Source organism: Emys orbicularis, chromosome 13 (genome assembly GCF_028017835.1).
Source record: "Emys orbicularis isolate rEmyOrb1 chromosome 13, rEmyOrb1.hap1, whole genome shotgun sequence".
Classification (NCBI taxonomy): Eukaryota; Metazoa; Chordata; order Testudines; family Emydidae; genus Emys; species Emys orbicularis.
Window position 1 is genome coordinate 21,649,908 of NC_088695.1, and position 27,485 is coordinate 21,677,392.

At 44.3% G+C, this 27,485-nt stretch overlaps 1 pseudogene; it reads left to right on the forward strand.

Moving 5' to 3' along the window:
- The first annotated feature begins 7,418 nt into the window (after positions 1-7,418).
- LOC135887580 (zinc finger protein 420-like) overlaps positions 7,419-27,485 on the forward strand; it is a 411,396-nt pseudogene continuing 391,329 nt past the window's right edge.

Here is a 27,485-nt window from a genome sequence, read left to right on the forward strand (position 1 = left end):
GGGGTTTCCCTTGGGATGTGGGTGGGGCCTTGGGTTGTCCCCGGTGATAAGGTTTTGTTTCGGTTTGCCCCTTCTGATATTCGCTCCAACTGCTACTAGCTTTTTTCTTTTCTGTCACCTCCACCCATTTGGCTCCAATCTCCCCCGCCTCGGTTACAGTTTTGGGCTTCCCATCTAGGATGTACCTTTCTATTTCCTCAGGAACACCCTCTAAAAACTGCTCCATTTGCAATAGGAAGGGCAACTCTTCCGTAGATTTAACATTTGCTCCTGATATCCAGGCATCCCAATTTTTCCCAATGTGGTAGGCATGTCGGGTAAATGACACATCAGGTTTCCACCTTAGGGCTCTGAACCGCCGACGGGCATGCTCAGGTGTTAGCCCCATTCTGATTCTGGCCTTGTTTTTAAAAAGTTCATAACTGTTCATGTGTTCCTTAGGCATTTCAGCCGCCACCTCTGCTAAGGGTCCACTGAGCTGCGGCCTCAGCTCTACCATGTACTGGGTTGGAGGGATGTCGTATCCAAGGCAGGCCCTTTCAAAATTTTCTAAGAAGGCCTCAGTATCATCGCCTGCCTTGTAGGTGGGGAATTTCCTGGGATGGGAAGTGGTACCTGGAGAGGAGTTGTTAGGATGGTCTGATGCACCCTGCCTAGTCCTTGCTGCTTCCAGTTTCATCTCTTTTTCTTTCAGCTCCATCTCTCTTTTATGGGTCTCCTGTTTGGCTTTTTCTTCTCTTTCATGGGCCTCCTGTTTGGCTTTCTCTTCTCTGTCATGTTTGGCTTTTTCCAGCTCCATCTCTCTCTTGTGGGCCTCCTCTTTGGCTTCTTTCTCGAGTTTTTTTAATTTGAAGTAGTCTCTGATGTTTTTTCTCATTTTCTTCTGCTTCTAGTCTGGCCAGTTCTAGTTTGCTAGCTGCTTCACTGGTAGTCATTTTCCTGCTTTCCTGTGCTGGGCCACACCCCTCTGCAGTTGACTGAAACTGGGATGTACTCAGCTCTGGCTGCTGCTGAGTTAACAGAGACTTTCTAACTAGCTACTCACGAGGATGTAAAAAGAAAAAAAAAACAATTCAGCTTGTAAATTCCTTTTACCAGTCGTTTGCTCATTAATTGAACCCTTCTCTTAACAAAGGACCTTGTTAAAAAAACTTAACACCTCTGCCTTCAGGCAAGGAGAGATAAGATATGCATCTACCTTCAGCTCTGCTTTCCAAGCAGCTAGAAGGAAAAAAAAATCTTACTGGCTTTTGGGTTTAAAACGATCCCACCGCGCTGCCACCATGTCAAGGCTGTATCCCTACTTTGAACTTTAGGGTACAAATGTAGGGGCCTGCATGAAAACTTCTAAGCTTATCTACCAGCTTAGCTTTGGTCCGCTGCCACCATCTTAAGAATTCCCTCCCTGGGAAGCCTTGAGAAACCTTTCACCAATTCCCTGGTGAATACAGATCCAAACTCCTTGGATTTTAAACAAGGAGAAATTGACCCTTCCCCCCTCCTTCCTTTCACCAACTCCTGGTGAATACAGATCCAAACCCCCTTTGGATCTTAAAACAAGGAGAAATCAATCAGGTTTTAAAAAAGAAGGCTTTTAATTAAAGCAAAAGGTAAAAATCATCTTTGCAAAATTAGTATGGAAAATAACTTTACAGGGTAATTAAACTTAAAGAGCTCAGAGGAATCCCCTCTGTCTTAGATTCAAAGTATAGCAAACAAGATAAGCACTTTAGTAAAAGGTACATTTACAAGTTGAGAAAACAAAGTAAATCTAAGACACCTTGCCTGGCTTTTACTTACAATTTTGAAATAAGAGAGACTTGTTTAGAAAGATGGGGAGAACCTGGATTGATGTTTGGTTCCTCTCAGTCCCAAGAGCGAACAACCCCTTAAACAAAGGACACACACAAAAGCCTTTCCCCCCCCCCAAGATTTGAAAGTATCTTGTCCCCTTATTGGTCCTTGGGGTCAGGTGTCAGCCAGGTTACCCAAGCTTCTTAACCCTTTACAGGTAAAAGGATTTGGAGTCTCTGGCTAGGAGGGATTCCATAGCACTGTACACAGGAGAGCTGTCACCCTTCCCTTTATAGTTATGACAGGTGCACTTTCTGGCTGTCTATACCAGGCTCATAAACTGGGTTTATTCTACAGTGAAGAGAAACCCACAGACAGCAAGTCTTCTATTACAATCTGGTTTATTTTAATCCATAACTACATGGGAGTGAACATTGCAATGACTACTGAAGTCAGGGAAATAATTGATATCAGTCACAGAAAAAAACAGCAATTGCCAATGTTCTATGTCATAGAAATGTGCTAATGTAAACCTAATTGATTAGTTAGAATCATTATATGCACATGTTTTTAAATGCTGTGATAGAGCAGCAAAATTAGTTTTCTGAGATCAATGCAAAGGAGTACAGGATACTTAATTTAAAAAAATTTAAAAATGATTTTGGCAAAACAGAAAAGTAAACTAGTCAGAATGCAGAATTTGACAGAGTGACACTATCTTGTAATAGCCTAAATAAACCTGCAGTGTTGCCGACTCATGTGATTTTATCATGACTATGGCAATATTGCTAGATTTTCTGAAACACAAGCTGCTGGCATTGAGATGAGCTGAGAACTACAGGTTTCATGAAAGGAAAGGAAATCTAGCCTTTCAGGTTTTGGAAAAAGCCTTGAAAATATGAAGCTAGTGCATCCCAAAGGCCCAGAAACAAAAAGGCAAAGATAAAGGAGGAAGGAAAGGAGGATCCAGGGAACTACAGGCCAGTCAGCCTCACGTCAGTCCCTGGAAAAATCATGGAGCAGGTCCTCAAGGAATCAATTTTGAAGCACTTAGAGGAGAGGAAAGTGATCAGGAACAGTCAGCATGGATTCACCATGGGCAAGCCATGCATGACTAACCTAATTGCCTTCTATGATGAGATAACTGGCTCTGTGGATGAGAGGAAAGCAGTGGACGCATTATTCCTTGACTTTAGCAAAGCTTTTGATATGGTCTCCCACAGTATTCTTGCCAGCAAATTAAAGAAGCATGGGCTGGATGAACGGACTATAAGGTGAATAGAAAGCTGGCTAGATCATTGGGCTCAACGGGTAGTTATCAATGGCTCCATGTCTAGGTGGCAGCGGAGTGCCCCAAGGGTCGGTCCTGAGGCCGGTTTTGTTCAATATCTTCATTAACGATCTGAAGGATGGCGTGGACTGCACCCTCAGCAAGTTTGCAGATGACACTAAAGTGGGAGGAGTGGTAGATATGCTGGAGGGTAGGGATAGGATATAGAGGGACCTAGACAAATTAGAGGATTGGGCCAAAAGAAATCTGATGAGATTCAACAAGGACAAGTGCAGAGTCCTGCACTTAGGATGGAAGAATCCCATGCACTGCTACAGACCAGGAACCGAGTGGCTAGGCAGCAGTTGTGCAGAAAAGGACCTAGGGGTTGCAGTGGATGAGAAACTGGATATGAGTCAACAGTGTGCCCTTGTTGCCAAGAAGGCTAACAGCATTTTGGGCAGTATAAATAGGAGCATTGCCAGCAGATCGAGGGATGTGATCATTCCCCTCTATTTGACATTGGTGAGGCCTCATCTGGAGTACTGTGTCCAGTTTTGGGCCCCACACTAGAAGAAGGATGTGGAAAAATTGGAAAGAGTCCAGCAGAGGGCAATAAAAATGATTAGGGGGCTGGAGCACATGATTTATGAGGAGAGGCTGAGGAACTGGGATTATTTAGTCTGCAAAAGAGAAGAATGAGGGGAGATTTGATAGCTGCTTTCTGAAAGGGGATTCCAAAGAGGATGGATCTAGACCAGTGGTTCTCAAACTTTTGTACTGATGACCCCTTTCACATAGCAAGCCCCTGAGTGTGCCCCCCCTTATAAATTAAAATATATTTAACACCATTATAAATGCTGGAGGCAAAGCAGGGTTTGGGGTGGAGGCTGACAGCTTGTGACCCCCCATGTAATAACCTCGCAACCCCCTGAGGGGTCCTGACCCCCAGTTTGAGAACCCCTGATCTAGACTGTTCTCAATGGTAGCAGATTACAGAACAAGGAGTAATGGTCTCAAGTTGCAGTGGGGAGGTTTAGGTTGGATATTAGGAAAAACTTTTTCACTAGGAGGTTGGTGAAGCACTGGAATGGGTTACCTAGGGAGGTGGTGGAATGTCCTTCCTTAGAGGTTTTTAAGGTCAGGCTTGACAAAGCCCTGGCTGGGATGATTTAGATGGGGATTGATCTTGCTTTGAACAAGGGGTTATACTTGATGACCTCCTGAGGTCCCTTCCAACCCAGATATTCTATGATTCAATGAAAGAATTGAAAATGCATTTATTTTTAAAAATTCTTAATTTGTTGGTGCATGAATCATTACTTTGGAATTATTAAAGTTTTAAATTCTATATATCAACATTTAATAATAATTAGAGTTGAAATTTTCCTTTCAGATGGATTTCATATAAAATATAGAATATTTTGGAAATTAGTTATAGCACACACCAAAAAAGCACAAGGGTGCTGGATACAGAGGCAAAATAACAGCTGAAAAAGGCAGTCCTCATTGGTGCATCAAAGAAAATGGAAGAAGTTTCTATAGTCAGTTTAGAACATGAAGAATAAGCATGTGCTATGGAGGAATTTTATATTTATATTTATAAATTGTATATTACAAATTAATTAAAATACAGGCAGTTTTACATTAGAATATTGTGAGATGTGACTGGTTAATCTACTACCATCAGTTAATATTAATTAACATTAATACTACTGTTAATATTAATAACATTGTTTATGATCATTTATTATAAAAAACAAGGTAGCAAATGACACTCATCTGGACAGTGTTAATCAAGTGAAATGATAGAGTGCTAAGAACAATAAAAGGCATAAAATAACTTATAAAAACAAATAATTAAAAACAGTGAAAAAACATTTACTGTAGATTACAGGAAAGGGGGTCCGTCCAGCTCAGACAATAGCAAGAGCAGATAAGTCAAATTTGTGAAGGCTGCATGGATCTGCATCTTACGTCAATGTCAGCTGACAGAATTCATTTAAACATACACAGACACAAAACACAGCTGCCTTGTCCAGGCAGGGGGCTGCACTGCGAATTAACCATCAAACCATATGGAGATACAGGGTGCTGCTGAGAGTGTCTCCCACGTCCTGAGCCCCAGCTCCTGCACCCTGCCTTTGGTTTCATATATCTGACCTCCTCCTTCCCCTGCCCACTCTACACAGTGGCCCCATCCCACCCCTCCAATTTGCCCTTGGCTCCCCCCTTTATGTCTGTTCTGCAGGAAGCAGAGTCTGGTGGTAGCAAAGGCAGAGTGAGGGGAGGGCAGCAGCTGTTACTGCTGCTCAGCAGATGAGGGTTGAACTTCCTGGGTCAGACGCTGCAGCTGCTACAGCCTCCCTCGCCTCCTCCATTGTGAGCCGGGAGCCTGGGCTGAGCCGCTGCTGCTCCCCAGCGGGGTCTGTGCGGGGAGAGCCCTTCCCTAGCGCCCCTCTGTGCCTAGCCGGGGGGACTTTCTCCGGGGGCTGGAACCAGCCCCTGGGGCAGCCCCGGGCTCTGCCGACACCAGCCCCTGAGCCGGAGCCTGCAGGTGAGGGGAGAGACCCGGGGGAAAGGGCTGGGGCCGGACAGGAAACTGACTCTGCACCAACGGCCCCTCCTCGCCCCAGCTCCGCTCCCGGGGGCGGGGGTCTGCGAGTCCCAGAGCTGCTGCCCTCCCTGACACCCCCCAGGCTCTGCCCCCCCGAGCGCCTGCAGGAGCCGAGCCAGCTCCGGGAAAGCGAACGGGCCGGGCCAGGGACCGAGTCTCCCAGCCCGAGGGGTGAGGGCAGGAGGGAGACAGGGGAGAGACTGGCAGAGGCAGCGGGAGACTTTCCTGGGACACGGTGAGGGGCAGGGAGAGGAAAAGCCAGTTCCTGCCTCTGCCTGGTCCCTGTGCTGCTGGGGGGATGCGCTACCCTGGGGACAGTGTCAGGGGAAATCTCTCAAAGTGGATCCTTTAATCATTATAGCTGGAGCACAGAGTGACACTGACAGTTAGTGTTGGCTGCACAATTTCAGACTAAAGGAGGCTCTTCAGTTGCTTATAACATCCTCACAGTTACTAGATGCATCTGGCCTCTCATGTAGTCTGGCAATTGCTATGTTTATCTTTATAGTTTCTGTCCTCTGTAAATTTATTTTGGAAAGTCTGATAAGAAGCCAATTAGTCTGTTAATGAAAAGGGAATGGGAACAAGAGCAAGTTACAATTTTACCATTACAAAAAGGATTGTTTCTTTTTAATCAGTTCTAGTGCTTTAAGAATTTGGACTAGACATTTTACATTGACAAAGAAGGAATTCCTATGTCAGACACAGTTCTCTCTCTAGTCTGGCAAAATCTCTTTTGCTGGAGACTTTTTAGAGAATGTAGGAAACAGCCACAAATGTGATTCATGGGTGGGGAAAAAATCCTTACATTGAGAAACATCAAGAGCTCAATGTTTAGTTTATCATAAAAAATAAATATATTGGAAGACTGGGAGGTGACTTGATTACACTGTATGAGTACCTTCAGGGACAGAAAATAGTGGTAATAAAGGGCTTTTTACTCTAGTGGATAAAGGCCTAACATAAGCTGGTATCTGGACGCTGAAGCCAGATAAATCCAATTAGAAATTAAGCATAAATTTTAATAGTGAAGGTGATTAACCACTGGAACAAATTACCAAAGAAGTGGTAGATTCTCTTGATGTCTTCAAATCAACACTGGATAACTTCTAGAAAATATGTTTTGGCCAAACATAGGTCTTTCGGGAGATGCAAGATTAACTGGGTAACAATTCATGGTCTCTGACATACCGAAAGTCAGACTAGATGATCAAGTGGTCCTGTCAGGCCTTAAGTTCTATAAATTTTAGGATCTCATTCCACAAACTTCTGAGTGGTCCCCTGGAGGAGGAGATGGGTCTGTGTTATAAATAAAGTGATGAAGGATGGGATCTTTAAATACAGGAGCATAATTTAGACACCTAAATCCAAATGTAGGCCACTAATTTAGCATTCCCCTAGAATGGTAGAGAAAGTCTGGGGGAAGTCAGGGTTTGAAATGGACTAAATCCCTTCTGAAAACCTCCCCAGTCACACTTGCTGGAGGATTCGCTGCACCTTGAAGTCTTTAAACCACAAGTTGAGGACTTCAGTAGCTCAGACATAGGTCAGGGGTTTGTTACAGGAGTGGGTGGGTGAGATGCTGTGGCCTGCGTTGTGCAGGAGGTCAGACTAGAAGATCATAATGGTACCTTCTGACCTTAAAGTCTATGAGTCTATTCTTGCCCTGGCAGGTTGCAGAATAACATCCACATTTTGCTCCAGGTCATCCAATCCATGGAAAGACAAGGAAGGGAAATGGCTGCAGTGGAGCCAGTGACCTTTGAGGAGGTGGCTGTGTATTTCTCCGAGGAGGAATGGGCTCTGCTGGACCCGGGTCAGAGAGCCCTCTACAGGGATGTGATGCAGGAGAATTATGAGACTGTGACCTTGCTGGGTAAGGATTCCTGTCCTCTCTGGTATTAGAAGCTGCGGGAGGGGGGCTGAGAAGAAGCTGGGTTGTCTTCTGTGCAGGGTTCTTCAATGATTTCCCCCCGCCCATGCTTCAGGAGTCAGTCTGTATAGTCCCCAGCTCCTGTGTGTGAAAGACCGTCACTTCCACATGCCCTCACACAGGACAGCAGAGTCAGGGATACAACAATGGTGCTACCCTTCCATAACCAAGGTTTTCAAGTGAGACAAACTCACTCTCTCTTCACCCTTCCTGAGTTTACTTCCGACCTCTTGGGCCTCTGAGCACTTTGTGACCTCAGAGCTGGACAAGTGTCTCAAGTCATGACTCAGCTTTGCCTAAGTGGCCAGATTTTCAAATGAGCTTTATCTGCATCTTGCCCACGTTCCGCCTCAACCAGTTGTTTTAGCAGGAGGTACCAAGGTGTACTTCACTCTTCTACTAGTCAGGAAGGGCAAGGACCAGTGTCATGGGGCTGTGGCCAGTTTCTGCTAGTGCTTCTTTCTTTTGCCAGTGTGCTGAATTCTTGCAAAGAGGCTGTTGTTCCTGGTGTTTGTTCCTGGCGGGGGTTGATTTCTGTGAAATTATGATTTCTCTCAGTGAGAGTCATTGGGCTCTGCGCTGACTGAGGGCTTATGAAGTACCGGTAATTTAATATCTGGGTGTACTATTTGTGGAACATCACTAGAGTAGAAAAATGTGAAGAGGGGTCTTGTGTTTCAGGCACTGCACTTGGAATCAGAAGACTTAGGTTCAGTTTCATGCACTACTACACACTTGAAGCTCTTGTAAGTCTCTGAGGCTGTGACTTTCAAAGATACCCAAGGGAGTTAGACATCCAGCCCCTGCTAACTGAGTTGTCTGGCCACTTTGAAACTCACAGTTTTAACCTCTCTGGTCCCACAAGAATGAGCTGAGGTCTGGAAAATCTGCCTTTGAATAAGAGCTTTGCTTCACTACCGTGCTAAATCAGTACCCCTGCGATCAATGCTCTCCTGTTGACATAATTACTTCTCCTCAATGAGAGGTGGAAGCTATGTCGGCAGGAGAGCATAGACACTGCATTAGGTTGATTGTAAGTTACATTGCTCAGCGGGCTGGGTTTTTCACACCCCTGAGCAATGTAACTTACATCAGCTTAAGCCGTCGTGTAGACAAGACTTGAGAGACTTACAGAGCTCAGTCTCTTAAGTTCATCCAGAAGAGATGTTTTGAATACATAGGTGCCTACATGAAGAGAAGATTTCTGATACCAGAGGGCTCCTTAATCTAGCAGCCAAAGTCAGAATGTGATTCAATGAGTAGAAGCTGAAGATGGGTGAATTCAGGCCAGTCATAGTCAATGGAGTACATTACACAAGAGTGTGGTGGAGTCTTCATCATTTGGATGTCTCTTTCTAATAAATATAGTCTAGCTCAACCACAAGATATGGGATTGATGGAGCAATCTTTGGATGAGGTTCTCTGGCCTGTGTTTGACACAGGAAGTCAGACTAGATGTTCATAATATTCCTGTCTAGCCTGTACAGCTAAAAACATATGTTTGCAGATCTGTACATTAGTTGGAAAGCCAGTCAGTCTTGTCTCTGGTCTCAAGGCCCAATTCAGCAAACCATCACTAGTCACCAAGCACCTATACAGGTGCTTAATTTCATGAAAGTCAATGGAACTCGAGCACTAAATTTAAGAGATTTGCTTGACTGGGCACCTGGGAGATTATGGGGATGCAGTAGTTGAATTTGTTAGGATGGAACCTCTCTTGCATCTAGGAAAGGTATGACTTGAGATCAGCAGAACAAGGACAATGGACTTCAAAAAAGCAGACTTAGAGAATTAGTAGGTATGGTTCCCTGGGAAGAAAATCTAAGCAAAAAAGGACTTCAAGAGAGCTGATACTTTCTCAAAGAGACAATATTTAAGGCACAGCAGCAAACTATCCTGATGTGAAGAAATGGTAGGAAAAATAGTCAGCGGCCAATATGGCTGCATCAGGAGATTTTTCAATAACCTGAAAATTGAAAGGGAATCCCACCAAAGTGGATATCTGGAGAGATTGCAAAGGATGGATATGAGCGAGTAGTAGAAGCATGTAGGGACACGACTGGAAAGGCTAGGGCACCAAACGTGTTGCACATAGCAAAGGATGTAAAAGGCAATAAGAGGTTCTTTAAATACATTAGGAACTAGAGAAAGATGAAGGAAAATGTTTGTTCTCTACTTGGCGGGGAAGGAGAGCTAATAAAGTACAACATATTTTGCTTCAGTCTTGGCTAAAAAAGTTAATTGTGACCAGATGTTTACCACATCTGCTATTAAGAAGGAAGGCACACAAGCCAGAATAGGAAAAGAACAGGTTAAAAAACATTCTGTTAGATTTATTCAAGTTGTCAGGGCCTGACAAAATTCACCCCCAGGTACTTAACCAACTAGATGAAGCAATCTTGAATGCAGCAGCAATTTCCTTTCAGAACTTATTGAGGTGAGTGAGGTCCTAGAGGACTGGAGCAGGGCAAACATGGTACCTATCTTTAAAAGGGGAACAAAGAGGACCTTGGGAATTATAGATGAGTCAACCTAACTTTGATACCTGGAAAGATACTGAACCAAATTATAACAGTCAATTTGTAAGCACCTAGAGGATAATGAGATAATAAATAGTAGCCACCATGTATTTGTCAAAAACAAATCTTGCCAAACTAACATAATATCCTTCTTTGACAGGGTTACTGGCCGAGTGGGTGGGAGGAAGCACTAGACATGATTTATCTTAATTTTAGTAAAGCTTTTGAAACAGTCCTATATGACATTCTCATAAGTGAACTAGGGAACTGTGGTACAGTACTACTGCTGAGAAGGAACTCTGAGTTATAGTGGATCACAAATTGAATACGAGTCAAAAATGTGATGTAGTTGTGAAAAAGGCTAATATCCTGAGGTGTATCAACAGGAGTGTCATATGTAAGACCCAGGAGGTAACTGTCCTGATCTACTCAGCAGTGGGGAAGTCTCAGCTGGAGGACTGTTTCCAGTCCTGGGTGCCACATTTTAAGTAAGAAGTGGACAAATTAAAGGGAGTCCAGAGGAGAGCAACAAAAATGATAAAAGTTTCAGAAAACATGAGCTATGAGTAAGGCTAAGATTTTGTCATGGATATTTTTAGTATAAGTTATGGGCAATAAAGAAGAATTCATGGAAGCTGGAGACCTGTCCATGATTTTACTAAAAATATCTGTGACAAAATGGGGAGGGAGAAGGCTCCAGCACCCATCGCTGCTGGGGCTCTGGAATCCCCCACTGCCCACGGTGGCTGGACAGCTTTGGGGGCCTGCACTGTTCCTGACAGCTTGGAGCTCCAGGGTCCCCCCGCCACTCACGGCTCGGAGCTCCGTGGGGGCCCCCGTCACCCACGGTGGCACAGAGCTCCAAGGGCCCCCACTGCCTGCGATGGCTGTGAACTGTGGGGTTCCCCCACCACCCATGGCAGCTTGGATCTCCCCCACCCGCAGTGGCCACCTGGATCTGAGCCACCACGGGCAGTGGGGGGACCCCGCAGCTCCGAGCCACTGCGGGCTGAAGTCATGGAGGTCTCTGAAAGTCACAGATTCCGTGACTTCCATGACCTCCATGACAAAATCATAGCCTTAGACATAATGAGACACAGTCCCCAGCCCAATAAGCTCACAAGGTATCTTCCAGATCTGGCTTGTGTTAGGGAGCGACTTGTGTGTGTTGGGAGAGGGTGGTATATTTGGCAGGGATGGAGACTTGATTGTACCCCATATGTCTTGAGAGCAAAACAATTCTGCTCAGTTCCCTAGAGAAATATGTTATGGCAATTCCCTAGGCAGAGTGGATGAACCCTTGGTCTAGACCAGCGTGTCAAGGGGTCTGACTGATTTATAGCCCAATTCCTATGACGTGGGGGTGGGGAGAGGAAGGAGCCTTTCTGGGTTGCTTATTCAGCTCCTGGATCTGGAAGTAGTAACAGCACTCACCTTAATGAACAAGATCAGCACTTATTTCCTTGTCCTCCCCCGGATGCAGGATTTCCAGTTTCCAAACCCAGTGTGACCTCCTGGCTGGAACGAGAGGAAAAACTGTGGGTCCCCAGTCTCCAGGAATGGGAGATCCGGAGAGATGCCTATACAGGTGAGGAATCAGCTACACTGATTCAGAAACCAATTATTGTATCCTCATGGCAGATGTCCCTTAGACATTTTCATCAAGCCTGTCTGGCCCTTCAGCCCCTGCCTTCATCTATATTTGAAGGATAGGTCCCCTCCTCTCTCTCCTCTGGGGCAGGGTTTGGGGGTGGGTAGGGTTCAGCTGCTGCTATTTCAGTCTCCCCCGCAGTTATTTTGGTTTGTTCTGCCCTTTACTGTTCCCCTTTCTGAGGTTCCCTTCCCCCCCGGCACAGGGAATGACTCGTATCTGGATTCTCTTTGTCACAGCAGGTGATAGGATGGTGAATGAGAACAAGAAGGAGAATCAGGAATATCCTGAGCAATTGGAACCACACAGGACATCAGGAAGATCTGAAGGGGAGGCTTCCCAGATTCCTGAGCATGGAGATGCTGCCCCTCTGGCCTGCACTGACTTTTGCATGCAAGAAAACCAGCTGGGGCAGAGACAGTGTAAATCCTCTGACCAGAAAATATGGGTTAAGAAAAACAAAGACATGGTTCAACAGAGAATCCCCACTGGTAAGACACCCTACACATGCGGTGACTGTAGAAAAAGTTTCCGGTGCAGATCACAACTTACTAGACACCAGAGAACCCATACAGGAGAGAGACCCTACACGTGCCTGGACTGTGGGAAAAGATTCAAACAGAGCTCAGCCCTAATTACACATCGTACAGTCCACGAACGAAAGAAGACCTATAACTGCCTTGACTGTGGGAAGAGCTTCAGTCGGAGCTCAACCCTTATTCAGCATCAAAGAATCCACACAGGAGAGAAACCTTATGAATGCAGTGAGTGTGGGAAAAGCTTCCGTGTGAGCTCAAATCTTCTATCACATCAGAGAACCCACACGGGGGAGAAACCCTATGAATGCCCTACTTGCGGGAAAAGCTTCATTCAGAGCTCAAACCTTCTATCACATCAGAGAACCCATACAGGAGAGAGACCCTACCAATGCAATGAGTGTGGGAAAAGCTTCAGTCAAAGTTCGTCGCTTATTAAGCATCAGAGAATTCACACAGGAGAGAAACCCTATAGCTGCCCGGACTGTGGGAAAAGCTTCAGTTACAGTGTAGAACTCAATGATCATCAGAGAACCCATACAGGGGAGAGACCCTACAAATGCAATGAGTGTGGGAAAAGCTTTAGTTGCCTCTCACACCTTCGATCACATCATACAACCCACACAGGAGAGAAACCGTATAACTGCCCTGAATGTGGGAACAGCTTCACTCGCAGGTCAACCCTTACTACTCACCAGAGGATCCACACAGGGGAGAAACCCTTTAAGTGCTCCGAATGTGGAAAAAGCTTCCGTGCAAGCTCAGCCCTTTCTGAACATCAAAGAATCCACAGTGGAGAGAGACCCTACAAGTGTCTTCACTGTGGGAAAAGTTTCTATAACAACTCAGCCCTTTCTAATCACCAGAGATCTCACACAGGTGAGAGACCTTACACATGCAATGAGTGTGGGAAAAGCTTTAGAAGCAGCTCACACCTTCTGTCACATAAGAGACTCCACAGTGGTGAGAAACCCTATAAGTGCACTGACTGTGGGAAAGACTTCCGGCACAGCTCAAACCTCAGTACACATAAGAGAATCCACATAGGACACACACCCTAGAAATGTCCTGGCTAGGATTGGGCCAAGTGAACGACACCTTTTCCAATTCCCATGAATCTTAAAGAGTCAGGCCAGGCTGGAGTGGCCATGTAACTAGGATATGAAATGTTTATTAAAGCAGAAAATGAAATCATCTTCCTGGGACAGAGCCATGAAGAGCAAGAGGCTGAGATAAGATTTGCACATTGTGACAGCATTTGATTATGACTTATCAAGAAACTGTGAACATCCTCCTTCATCTCCCAGTTTTACTTTTGATGTTATCACAGGGGTAGTCAATTATTTTTGTCAAGGTCCACATTTCTTGGTCAAGGTATAGTCAAGGTTCAGGCTTCAGAGAAAATAATAAAAAACAACAATAATGATAATCATAAGTAAATAAAAAGATTTGGGGGCCCATTCAAAAGTTTCTGGCGGTCCTATTGACTACCCCCACCTAGAACCAGCTTCATCTGATAGAATGTAACTTCTAATTTATACTTGATAGTGTTTTAGACCTGGATGCTCCAAGGGACTGAGGCGCTGTGACACTGAGGATTGCAACGCCTAATTTTTAGGCACCTAGAAAATCACAGGAACGACACTGGGATCCACAAAGCCTGAGTTAGCAGCCTAGACTCCATAGAAAATGAATGGGGTGAGAGAGGCATTTTAGATTGTGATTCATAAAGGCCAGCAGGTGGGGAGCCACCAAAGCTAGCCAATGGGACATGCCAATGAAAGTGGTGTGGTCTAAGCCCCATCCCTCTCTCAGAGATAGGCTCCTCTTTGGTCTTGCAATTCATGATGGGTCATGTTCTGTTAGGCATGTTCAGAGGCCATGTAACTCAGCACAAGACAACGGGGGATTGAGGAGGAGAAAGACAACCTTCTTCGCAACCTTTAGCACAGATGTGGAAGACCCTTAGTTCAAGTCCCCCCTCCACCTGAATTTGAACATGGATCTGCCAACTCTCAGAGGAGTACCCTAGCCACAGAGCTAGTCTGGCTGTGGGACTCAGTCTATCCCAGTAAAACAGTTCCACTGTATATAAATACTTAGTCACTGGGCCAGAGAGAGAGAGTGAGACTAACTCAATAGTCTTGTGGTGAGGACACCCACCTGTCAGGTGGTAACCTTGTCTCCAGTTCCTTTGCTCTAATGACTCCTTACGTTGACATTATCCTAACTTCCACCATGAAGAAGAAGACTGCACATTGAACAATGGAACGAAGGATGAGAAATTCCACTTACTAGTGGAAGTGCAGAAAGATTTCAATGCTTATTGCTAAAATTCTATAGGGAATTTCTGTGCTTCAAAGGAAGTCAGAATTTGGCCTTGGAGAGAATAATTATTGTTTTCCTAGAACACAGAACCCATTGTAATTCAGTTCTATTCCATAAAACCAGACTCTTGGGCTCTTAGGTTTATATATGATTTTGGTATTTTCCAGTTAAGAGCACCTAACAACTTACATCCAACTATAAAATATTTCCTAATTTCAAATGGTGCAAAAGAAAAGAATTTCACTATCAGTAGTGATTAAAAAAAATCAAGCCTTAAAGCAGTTTAAGATTGGGGGAAATACTCCCAAGAGCATAACTGGGCTAATAGAATTTGAAAATGACAACATTGTAACTAAGCCTTTGTCTACACTAGCACTTTTGTCAGCAAAAATTTTGTGGGTCAGGGGTGTGAAAAAAACACACCCCTGACCGACATAAGTCTCACCGACAGACATGCTTGTATGGACAGCACTATGTTGGTGGAGACGCTCTCCCGCCGACGTAGCTACCACCGCTCGTTGGGGGTGGTTTAATTATGTTGGCAGGAAAGCTCTTTCCTGACGGCATTGACTGTCTATACAGGAGACTTTACAGCAGTGCAGCTGGGCCGCTGTAAGGTCCGTAGTGTAGGCATAGACTAAAACTGAGCTGGTGCTGATTAAACCGCATGCTTTCCGCTGTAGCTGCCAGAGTTATTCTTCACACCTTGTGTGTGTGATGGTGATGTCACCTCACTTAGTTTACTGCTTAATAGAGCTACCCTTCAAATCTTTTTGATTTGATGAGGACATAACTAAAGTTCAACTGTTCTTATTGTGTTATCATATCTTTATGGAAATTCATTGATTATTTTTTGTTTGCTTTCATCTCAGTTCCTAACTGTAACTGCTACTGAGAACTTGTAACTTTGTTGTTCACTGTTCTACTCTGTCCTGTATTTTACACTTAACCCTTGTGACTGTTCTGTTTTTACAGGTGTGAGTGACAATTACTTGCAAGTCCTTTGGTCTCTCACCCTTGTATCATTATTTTGTATGTGTGAGTGAGGAAAGCTGTCTTCTAACTTCAGAATCTCACTACAATCTTTATTTGTGTGTGTTCTAAACTTCAGAATACTTTTATGCTAATTTCAGTTGTGTTGTGTATTTTTAACTACAGAGTAATATAATGTGTTAATACCTCACGCTACACAGTAGTCTCATTCCAATCTTGGTTTATGAATTTAACTAGTTCCTATTTTCTTTGTCTACTTTAAATACCAAAAGCAGGGTACTTTATGATAGTTCTCTTTCTATATATGAACGTTAGTGTTTTTCTGTGGAATTATCTTTAACAATCTTCTACCTATTAACTCAAACACCAAAATCTCTCCCTGCAGTACACTATCTGCCTATCAACTCTCTAAGAACACTCCCTAAACCTGCCTGATTAACTTTAATTTGAAAACGTTGATTACTCAAATTGCTTTCTGATCTTTCATACTTATAAAATTGCCTATTAATTCCATAAAATCTGAGCTAATCTTCTCTGTTTGCACTGTTGCAAGAGACTGGGCTAGAAGACCTCTGGAGGTCCCTTCCAGTCCTATGATTTTTGTACCCCAGCTTTTGTATGTTTCATTGCAACCATTTCTAGCTAGAAACATATCTAAGCAATGCTGAATTTTGAGCTATAATAATTATATACATTTGAATTTGCCTTCAGAATGATGCTTAGCTTCACAAAGTTACCTTCTTAATACAGAAGTAAAAAGTCATTGTTTTGCTAGCTTTTGTAAAATTTACACTATTTTCAATTTGATTGTCCTATCCAATTTATCTAGTTTTGTCCAAATATGTTTTTAGTTTAAAAGATTTAATATCAAATTAATTAGTTTTAATCTAGTTATGTCATTGAGTTAATATTTGGTTATCTGATAATATTTGTCTACTTGTTGAATTCTGTTAATAATGCTTAGCTACTAGTGAATTTTAATTAAGTGAATATCATTGAGTTAAATGCCCATAGATGTTTCAGTTTTATACTCAGTTTTATAACACTAGTCCATTCTATATAGTTAACCAAACTTGTTTTAATTTCTTTTCTGTTTTAGAATTTCAAGTTTAGTTAAGAGGTTGTTTTAATAGTTACTACATTTTATCAGCCAATTTATTTACTTTTTTTTTTTTAAACCTGGTGAATCTCATTCGCATAATCCTTGTAATTCAATTGCTTGTTGGTTCCTTCTCTTATTTTTGCTTACTTAAATATGTGTTTCTTTATTTAAAGTCAATTTCAATTGTTTATTTTGGGACATCCCTTCGAGTATAGAAAAAAGAATCCTTGGTAAATTTGTATGCGGTTACTTCCTGAGTGCAGTCTGATTAATAACCATAATAAATAATTACATTTGTTGGTCTGATTTTCCTGAACTCGACATATGAGAAGCAAGTAATTGATGATTACATTAATTTTCTCCCAGTTATGATTTTTGATAATTATTTGGTAATTTTATTTTGAAAATTACCTGTTATCCAATATATTTAGCTTACCCTCTGCATCCCTGCTAATGAACCATTGTTCTCTACACTTGGACATGAGAAAGGTGCTATATAGCTATACCCCAAGTAGCTGCAGAACTGTAGTGGAGTTGTCATTCGGAAGACTGAAGGGAAGGAGGAGAAACCTACTGACAAAGCTAGAGACTGCTGAGCAATGCCTTTCTTTTGTGATAAGTGCTTGGTGTGTTCTGCACAACATCTGTGAGAGCAGATGACTGGGAAGTGGAGGTGGAGGGACTTTCTGGATCTTATGAACAGCCAGACAGGGGGCCTTTACAAGGTGACCCAAGTGGTCAGAGACACAGGGTCAGGGATATGTTGTGCGCCTACTTTGATGGCAGAGTGTAGTGGTAGAAAATGAATGTGCTTTAACTAAGGAAATGAATTCAGTGACTCTGTAAAGATTTTATTAATAATTGATTTTGTGGAGGGAGCTGTACCTCAGTGAAATTTTTCAGCTGAGTTGTATATGATAAAAAAATGTATCCATTTAAAACAACACAGGGCAAATTTCAAACCAATGGGCATGTGGCAGAACATACCCAAAGTGATGAGTGAACGCATGGCTATGCTGGTGGGCTCACAAAAAGGTGTAGGTGGAAACTGTTCTTGTCTACGTGGGAGGAGTGGAGTGGGCAGGGCCTGCCATTTGAGAGAGTGAAAGGGGGTCCCAGTATCCTGAATTCTTGTCCCTTGTGTTCTTGTAGCACTGTGGAGACAGGCCCGCTGATTGGGGGAGAGGGGGACAAAGGAGACACTTGCCCAGGGGCCTGGGGTCCCCCGGCTGCTGCCGGCAGTGCAGCAGGGCTAAGGCAGGCTTCCTGCCCGCCCTTGCTCCGCACCACTCTCAGAAGCGGCTGGCATGTCCTTGCGGCCCCTGGGGAGGGGTTCTCTGCATGCTGCCTCTGCCCCGGGAACTGCAGCCAACGGGATCTGCGGGGGTGGTGCCTGCTGGCAGCAGCACGCGGAGACCCCCTGGGCCCCGCACCTAGGAGCTGCTGCCAGAGGGGATGTGCCAGTCGCTTTCGGGAGCTAGCCGAAGTAAGCGCTGACCTCGTGACCCCCTCCTGCACCCCAAACTCCTGCCCCCACCTACAGCCCACACCCAAACTCCCTCCCAGAGCCCGCACCCCCTCCCGCACCCAAATTCCCTCGCAGAGCCTGCACCCTACAACTCCTCCGACACTTCAACCCCCTGCCCCTGGTGGGGGAGAGCGAGCAACGGAGAGAGGAAGGATGGAGTGAACAGGAGGCAGGGGCGTGGGCTCAGGGAAGGGGCGGGGCAAGGGTCTTTGGGTTTGTGCAATTAGACAGTTGGCAACCCTACTGGGTGGGTATGTGGAAACCCTGGCTGTGCCGGAAGAGCATGCCCAGCAGCACAGCCAGCAGCTTGCTGGGCACCAGCACCGCCCAAATGTCAGGTGGATTGCGTCCACGCAGGCGCGGCTTGTGTGTGCATGGGAGCCCATTGACTGTGCTGCCCTAGGACCCAGAATTGCTGTCAGCAGGCCTGGCTGGAGATTTCTTTGGTGCAACACTGAACCATGTCTTAGGAATGACGCTTCTCCTGCATGTGCTCTGCCAGGTGCTCCTAGATCCTGGCATTCTGCTGACACGTATTCACATGGACTGGATGTGCTTCTCCCCCCAGAAGGCAAGGCAGTCCAGGACCACCAGATGGGACTACACAGAAGCAGGGGAAATGGCTATTATAATGGGTATGTGATTGCCTATGTGAGCTCTCCACAAGTAGGACTCATAAAGGGGTGCACATGGCTATGAGCCAGCATTTAAATGGGGAGATGTCCTCTGGTGCAGATCACCCTGGACCAGTAATGGGCACAGAGTTCAACACGTAGACTCACATGGGTGTGAAGCAATGCAATGTGAGATAGCAGGGATGTGTTATTACTTGACTTTAGCAGAGCTTTTGATACGGTCTTCCACAATATTCTTGCCGGCAAATTAAAGAAGTATGGACTGGATGAATGGACTATAAGGTGGATAGAAAGCTGGCTAGATCGTCGGGCTCAGTGGGTAGTGATCTATGGCTCCATGTCTAGTTGGCAGCCGGTATCAAGCAGAGTGCCTCAAGAGTCGGTCCTGGGGCCGATTGGGTTCAATATCTTCATTAAAGATCTGGAGGATGGCGTGGACTGCACGCTCAGCAAGTTTGCAGATGACACCAAACTGGGAGGAGTGGTAGATACACTGGAGGGTAGGGATAGCATACAGGGACCTAGACAAATTAGAGGATTGGGCCAAAAGAAATCTGGTGAGGTTCAACAAGGACAAGTGCAGAGTCCTGCACTTAGGACGGAAGAATCCCATGCACTGCTACAGACTAGGGACCGAATGGCTAGGCAGCAGTTCTGCAGAAAAGGATCTAGGGGTTACAGTGGATGAGAAGCTAGATATGAGTCGACAGTGTGCCCTTGTTGCCAAGAAGGCTAACGGCATTTTGGGCTGTATAAGTAGGGGCACTGCCAGCAGATCAAGGGACATGATCATTCCCCTCTATTCGATCTTGGTGAGGCCTCATCTGGAGTACTGTGTCCAGTTTTGGACCCCACACTACAAGAAGGATATGGGAAAAAATTGGAAAGAGTCCAGCGGAGGGCAACAAATATGATTAGGGGTCTGGAGCACATGACTTATGAGGAGAGGCTGAGGGAACTGGGATTGTTTAGTCTGCAGAAGAGAAGAATGAGGGGGGATTTGATAGCTGCTTTCAACTACCTGAAAGGGGTGTTACCGAAATATTGGGTTTGTTTAGCTGAGAGCTAATAACAGCCAGACAGGGATAAGGAAGAGATTGCTTTATTTTACAGAAGAAAGGAGAGCTTTGCATTTTAGTACAAAAACTTTAATTTATATAAAAAACTAAAGTTTTTTTTATACACACTTAAACACAGGCCCTGGTTGTGTTAACATTTGATTGGTGGTTAACAAACCCTGCATTTTTGCTATTTGGTTAGTGAGAACCGGTTTGGGACCAGCTTTTACTGCCTTAAGGCAGAGAAGGGAAGACAGTTTAAAAGTTTGGGCTACTGTGTATGTGAGGTGTTTTGTTTTTTTTTTTAAAGGCCGCTGGCTACCATAAAGGTTGCTAGCTGTTAGGGGAGGGGTTGCTGCTGACTGTTACAGTTCCCCCTTCGGGCCTGACAAATTTAAATTGTCAGGCCCGTAGCGCAACTTGCGATTAAGCTGGAGGGAAAGATACTGTGTTTTTTTACGGACAGCAGAGCTCTTAGTAACAGCATTACACAAACATTTTGCACATTGTAACATTACTTAAATGACACACAGAAAATAATTTACTTGACAATTTTTTGGAAAAGCCCGTAAACCATGACCTAAGGTTTGGGAGGAGGTTTTTAAAACTAAAGGTATGATTAAGGGATATAGCATGAAAAACAACAGTAGCATTTTTAATAGCTTGCAAAATTTTTTTAATTAAGCCAGAGCGATTAATATAAAAACAGCATTTTTTTTTTAATGCGAGCACAAGTTTTTTTTATTTTAGCATTTATGGCATTTAACACACGCTTATTTTGCAGCGTTATTTTTGCTATTTTATTAATTTTTTGTTGTAATTTTTGAAAAGCGTTTAAGGAGGCATTTTTTAAGCTTTGCAGAAATATTTATTATTGTCCTTTTTAACTTTGCTATTTTTAGCCCAGGAATAAGCGAATGAACAAAGGAATGAAACCCCGTTTGCCTGACTACTAGGGGATTTTTGGCACATTTAACTTGAGCCCCTTTTAAGGGGGTGAAGAGCTTGTGAGAATAGGTTTTTAGGTTGAGGATTTGGCGTGAGTTTAGCATGGTGTTTACCTGAACATTTGGTACTATTTTGGCTACATTATACCGGCCGCGCCAACCCGGCGGGAGGGCTTTGTAAGCATTATGGCCACAGATGAAATACAGGCCAGGAGTTTGTAAATAAAGGGTGAGAGCACTTTTTGCTACTTGGTGGCGCTAATTTACCCTGACATTTTGATGCTTGGAGTTGCCAACTATTTGGCCCCGGCACTGCCAGTGGGACACATTTAAGTGTCCTAGGGCATGGGTGTTGTCTAGGATGCCCTCACAATATGTAACAGCAAATAGATGTGAGGTAAAGCTTACTAGCGCTTTTTGGCACTTAGAAATTTTGTTAAGGGATGAGTGAGGTGACAAATACCAGAGGAAATGTTTATATAATATGTATGCGTTTTATTTATGGGACTTAACGGAAGGAATGAAGGAATTTACTTTTTTTGATAACGCTTGCCTGTTAATGCTGCAATATAGGCCTTCTGAAACTGACAGGGAGGTTTTTGGGCATTTTTAACAGTTTTTAAGGGGTAAAAGGTTTTATTTTTAATACTAAACCGAAGGGTTTGATTGCAGGCTTTTAGGGGGAGGTTTTATTTTGGTTTTGTTAGTAGCTTTGAAACATAGGGCCAACTTGTATTTGATTTTAAGAATATTAAAGAGAGGGACCCCCTTGGCCTTTTAACTATACTGCCAAACTTTAGACCTTTTTTTATACTTATTGGACTGGTACTTTTTATTTTATTATTATTTAGTTTTTTGTACTACCTGTAGGGAGAGTGCTTTGGAGAGATTTACAGGCACAGCCCACAGTTTTTTTTTTTTTTTTTAGAATGAGTTTGGTGACACAACCAGCAGTCAGATAAGTGCTTTAATGTGGCCTGTTGCTGAAGGGGTTTGGCTGCTGGCTTGTATAAGGGGCAGGCTTAAAAATAATAGCCACCGCAGCACCGTTTGCAAATCTATAGTTACAAAGTTTTAGGATTTTGCTTGTTGGAACAAAAGTTTTAGTTTTTTGAGAGGTTTAATTTTTTAGGTGGTGTTTGCTTTTGGCTTTTTTGGGTTGTGGTGGGAAGAGCTGGTGGGGCGTTTTTGAAGTTTGGTGTTGTTTGCTTTTGGCTCCGGCCTAGTGGCTAACTTGACCCGGGTGTGGTGGATTTAGGTATTTTGTTTTTTTATTTGAATGGCAGTGTGGGAGGTAAGAAGGACTTGAAAAGGACCAGCCCACCGGGGTTGGAGAGGCTTGTTTTTTTACTTTTTTACATAGACCCAATTTTTTGGCTTGATTTGGTGAGCAGGTACATTAGCAGGTAGGGACTGAAATTGAGCTGCATACCTGTGAAGAGACATGAGAGTGTTTTGGAGGGAAACAACGTATTTGGTTAACTTTTTGTTTTTTTAAGTGGCTAAATTGGTTACAGGTTTTGGGTTAGCAAATTTGATGTATGGTTTGCCAAATAAAAGTGAAAAGGTGAGAGAGCAAGCCGGCCCCTAGGGGCAGTTTGAACTGCCAAGAGGGCCAAAGGTAGAGCCTGAAGCCATTTTAACCCAGTTTGTGCACACAATTTGGAGAGCTTAAGCTTTAAAGTTTGGTTTATTTTTTGTATTTGTTTAGAAGATGGTGGTTTTTAAGGGGTATGTAGAAGCCAGGTAATACCTAGGGCCTTAACAATGTGTTGAATAACCTGGGCGGTGAAATGAGTTTTTTTTATTAGAGTTAATAGACCTAGGAGGACCAAACCTAGGAATGACATGGTTTAATAAGGTTTTTTTTACTTTTAAGGCAGTTGCTTGTTTAGTTGGGAATGCTTTGGTTTAGCCAGTTAGTTGGCATACAATTACAAGGAGGTACTTGTAGCTTTGGCACTTGGGCATTTTTGAGTAGTTAATTTGGAGCCGTTTAAAGGACGTGTATGCCCATAACCTTGCTTCGGGGGGGCCTTTTGGGGTTTGTTTGTTTTTTTATTGAATTTTGCACAAATGTTACAGGTGGAAAGGACTTGTTTGGCTTTTTGGAATACCCCAGGGGCATACCAAAGTTATTTATGATAGCTGCCATAGCCTTTGCTTTACCGTGTGTTTTTTGGTGTAGTTTAAGTAGGGCAGGCCGCAAAGCCGCTTGGGGCAGGGCCCTTTTTTTATTAGGTAGTTGCCATTTCCCCCTTGGTGTTTTAGTGACCCCTACGTTTTTCCAACGACTAACCTCTGATGGTTTAGGGACAAAAGGGACTGGTGTTGGTGAGGGAGAGGACGTGAGCACCATTTGGTTGGCAACATAAGATTGTAGAGAGGCTGCTTTTGATGCTGTATTAGCTAGTTGGTTTTTACGGACGGTGGGATTGGTTTTTTTTTTTTTTGATGAGCCTGAACATGGATGATGGCAACCTCGGATGGCAGTTGTATGGCTTTTAATAGTTTTAGGATTAAGGGTTTATGTGCTATTTTAGTGCTATTGGAGGTAATAAACCCACGCTTTGCCCAGAGTTGGCCCGTGGCATGGCAAACGCCAAAGGCATATTTTGAGTTAGTATATGTTTACAGACTGACCTGCTGCCTGCTTACATGCTTGGGTGAGGGCTACCAATTTTGCCGCCTGGGCTGAGGTGGAGGGTTTTAGAGGCGCAGACTGTAATACCTTAAACTGGGTAGTTACTGCAAATTTAGGTATTTGTTGGCCCTTTACGACCCGTGCTGAGCCATTTGTATACAGCTTTAGTTTAGCATTTGGAATGGGCACATTTGAAAGATTTGGCTGAGGTTTTTTCACTACAAAAGATAGATTTTAAGGGATAGCAAACAGATTAAAGCAGATTACCTAGCAAACAAACAAAACACACAAACTAAACTTAATATACTAAAGAGATTGGATATGAATATCAAATTCTCACCCTAAATGATTACAGGCAAGTCTCATCTTACGCGGGGGTTCCATTCCGCGGTTAGCGCGTAAAGCGAAAACCGCATATAGTCAAAATTACATTGAGTTGAATGGCAGGCGGAATCGCCCGCACTACAGGTACAGTATTAAAATTGTTATTTTTCTCTCTTGTTTTTTTGTTTGTTTTGTTTTTGCCGACCGCGTAAAGCTGAAATCGCGCATGTTAAATGCGCGTAAGATGCGACAGACCTGTATTCAAGCAGGCTGCAGATTCTTAAGGGGCCAGCTGCACTTGCTTACAGCTTAAAAACCCCAGGTGTTCCTTTCACAGACTAAAAATCCCTTTAGGCTGGGTCCAGCACTTCCTCTAGTTCAGTTCTTGTTCCTCAGGTGTTTCCCAGAGTCTCTTTGGGGCAGGGAGTCAGTGAAGAACCACGATGATGTCACTCCCCTGCCTTAAATAGCTTTTGCATATGGTGGGAAGGTATCAAAGCTTGGTTCCCACGCTGGCTGGTGGAAAAATACTGGTATTTCAAGATGGAGTTCAGTACCAGGTGACCTGGTTTTATGCCCCTGTAGTGCCACAGCAGCCATTGCTCAGAGGCCGTTTGTAGTGTCCTCAGGAAGACCAACCCCCCCAATGGGAGATAAACTTCCTCTAAGGCCTATGGTTTTCTCCTAATGGCCCTTTAACCTTAATAGACCCTTTCCAGTCAGCCATCTAGACTGACAGTCTTTTGCCTAGTGGGGGTTCCTCAAGGAGTAAACACGTTTGTAATACAGATATATAGTCAATATTCCTAACTACAGGTACAAAAATGATACATGCATACAAATAGGATAATTATACTCAGTAAATAATAACCTTTCCAATGATATCTCACATGACCTACCTTGCATTATGCTTATGTCATAATCATATCATATAATATTACTGTGAAGAATAGGGGGTGCAGTGTCACAGGGGGATTAACAGTGTCTGGGTGGTGTCATGATAATTGGGGCCCTAGTAGGCCTACACAAGCTGTAGGCCTAACTCTGGGAAAGTGGATAAAAGTTTGTAAATGTTGCAATAAAGTATAAACAAAAATGTTGATGTGAAAAGGTGTCAAATGAGGATAGAAAAACTGAAATAGTTGAAACAAAAGAGCCTACTGATCCAACTGTGTTAAGATCCTAGAATCAGAAGATTAGGGTTGGAAGAGATCTCAGGAGGTCATCTAGTCCAACCCCCTGCTCAAAGCAGGACCAACACCAACTAAATTATCCCAGCCAGGGCTTTGTCAAGCCGGGCCTTAAAAACTTCTAAGGATGGAGATTCCACCACCTCCCTAGGTAACCCATTCCAACACTTCACCACCCTCCTAGTGAAATAATGTTTCCTAATATCCAACCTAAACCTCCCACACTGCAACTTGAGACCATGACTCCTTGTTCTGTCATCTGCTATCACTGAGAACAGTCTGGATCCATCCTCTTTGGAACCCCCCTTCAGGTAGTTGAAGGCTGCTATCAAATCTCCCCCTCACTCTTCTCTTCTGCAGACTAAACAAGCCCAGTTCCCTCAGCCTCTCCTCATGTGCCCCAGCCCCCTAATCATTTTCGTTGCCCTCCGCTGGACTCTTTCCAATTTTTCCACATCCCTTCTGTAGTGGAGGGATCAAAAGAGGACGCAATACTCCAGGTGTGGCCTCACCAGTGTCGAATAGAGGGGAATAATCACTTCCCTCGATCTGCTGGCAATGCCCCTACTAATACAGTCCAATATGCCGTTGGCCTTCTTGGCAACGAGGGCACACTGTTGACTCATATCCAGCTTCTCATCCACTGTAACCCCTAGGTCCTTTTCTGCAGAACTTCGGTCCCTAGTCTGTAGCAGTGCATGGGATTCTTCCATCCTAAGTGCAGGACTCTGCACTTGTCCTTGTTGAACCTCATCAGATTTCTTTTGGCCCAATCCTCTAATTTGTCTAGGTCCCTCTGTATCCTATCCCTACCCTCCAGCATATCTCCCACTTCTTGTAAGCTTCCTTTTTGAGTTTAAGCTCACCAAAGATTCACTGTTAAGCCAAGCTGATCGCCTGCCATATTTGCTATTCTTTCTGCACTTCGGGATGCCTGGTAAACAATAGAAGTTTAGGACTAGAAATCAATGGAACAGAATTGGTGTGTTTTAAATTAGGCCTAACTGGTGAAAAAATTAATGAGGGGATGGGCTTTTCTACCCATCATTCCCCTTTTGGGGACCTCCAAAAGAGATATTGGGATGGAAACTAGCAGATGTGGACAATCAAAGAATCCATAGAATATCGGGGTTGGAAGGGACCTCAGGAGGTCATCTAGTCCACCCCCCTGCTCAAAGCAGGACCAATCCCCAACTAAATCAGTGGATGACTGAAAGCCAAGAGAACATGGTGGGCAATGGTATAACAGGCCAGGGGAGGATAAGCTTCCCCTGGCACAGCTGCTAGACATCTGGGCCATGGTGGCCCTACCTGCGCTCCGCCTCTTTCCCTCCCTGCTCCACCCCTTCCCCAAGGCCCTGGCCGCTGCCTGGTGACTCCCTCCTCTCCTCTACTCCATCTCCCCTCTCCAGAGGTCTCCACCGCTCACCATGTCCCTCCTCACCCCCCCCCCGCCCTAATGAGACCCCACCCACCACTCGCCACATCCTTCCTCATCCCCCTGCCTCCACGGGGAAGGGAAGGCGAGAAGGGATGTGGTAGGCAGTGGTGGGGGGCCAAGCAGGAGGGGGGTCAGGGCCTGAGGCAGAGTGATGGTGGGGCCTGGGGTGCGGAGGAGGTGGAAGGGGGCAGGGCCACAGGTGGACGAGGCAGGACAGGGAGCTAGCCTTCCCCAGGGGAAGCTTCACCCGCCACCCATGGAGAACATGACCCCATGAGAGGAGGCTCTTTGGTCTCTGTGCTGGTGGGGAGGAGAGGAGGTGTCTACCAGTGATCTTCTTTCCAGGTCCTGGGTGGTGTTTCTTCTGTTTATTTCTTCATATCTTGATTTATAGCCCCATCCCTGCAGGTTGGGGGTGAGGAGAGAAAGGACCTTCTCTGGGTGGGCTACTCAGGTCCTGAGTCAAGAAGCAGTAACAGTACTGACATTTATGAACAAAATCAACTCTTTGCTTGCCCTTAAGTGAGATTTCCAATTTCCAAACCTGATGTGATCTCCTGGCTTGAACAATAGGAAGGGCTGTGGGTCCCAGATAGTCATCTCCAGGGGATTGAGGAAAGGGAAATCCTAAGAAATGCCTGTACAGGTGAGGAATTGACTAAATTGACTCAGAAACCAAGTTTTATATCCTCACATTAGAGCTCAATCATGGGTTTTGTAGCCAATTATTTTAGTTTAGTATTCATTTATTGTGTGATGTTATGATTAATCAATATGTTATATTCTATATACTCATTGTATGTTAATCAGAGTTGATTTGTAGGATTATAAAAGTATATGATCGATCAATATTTAGAGGAACTAGGTAGTAGACACAAGTCAGACAAGCTGAAATGCAAGAAGCCCGTAGGTTGAAGCCTGCAAGACTTTAGCTTAGCTATTTTAGGCCTTGGATACAAGAAATGATGGCGTAAG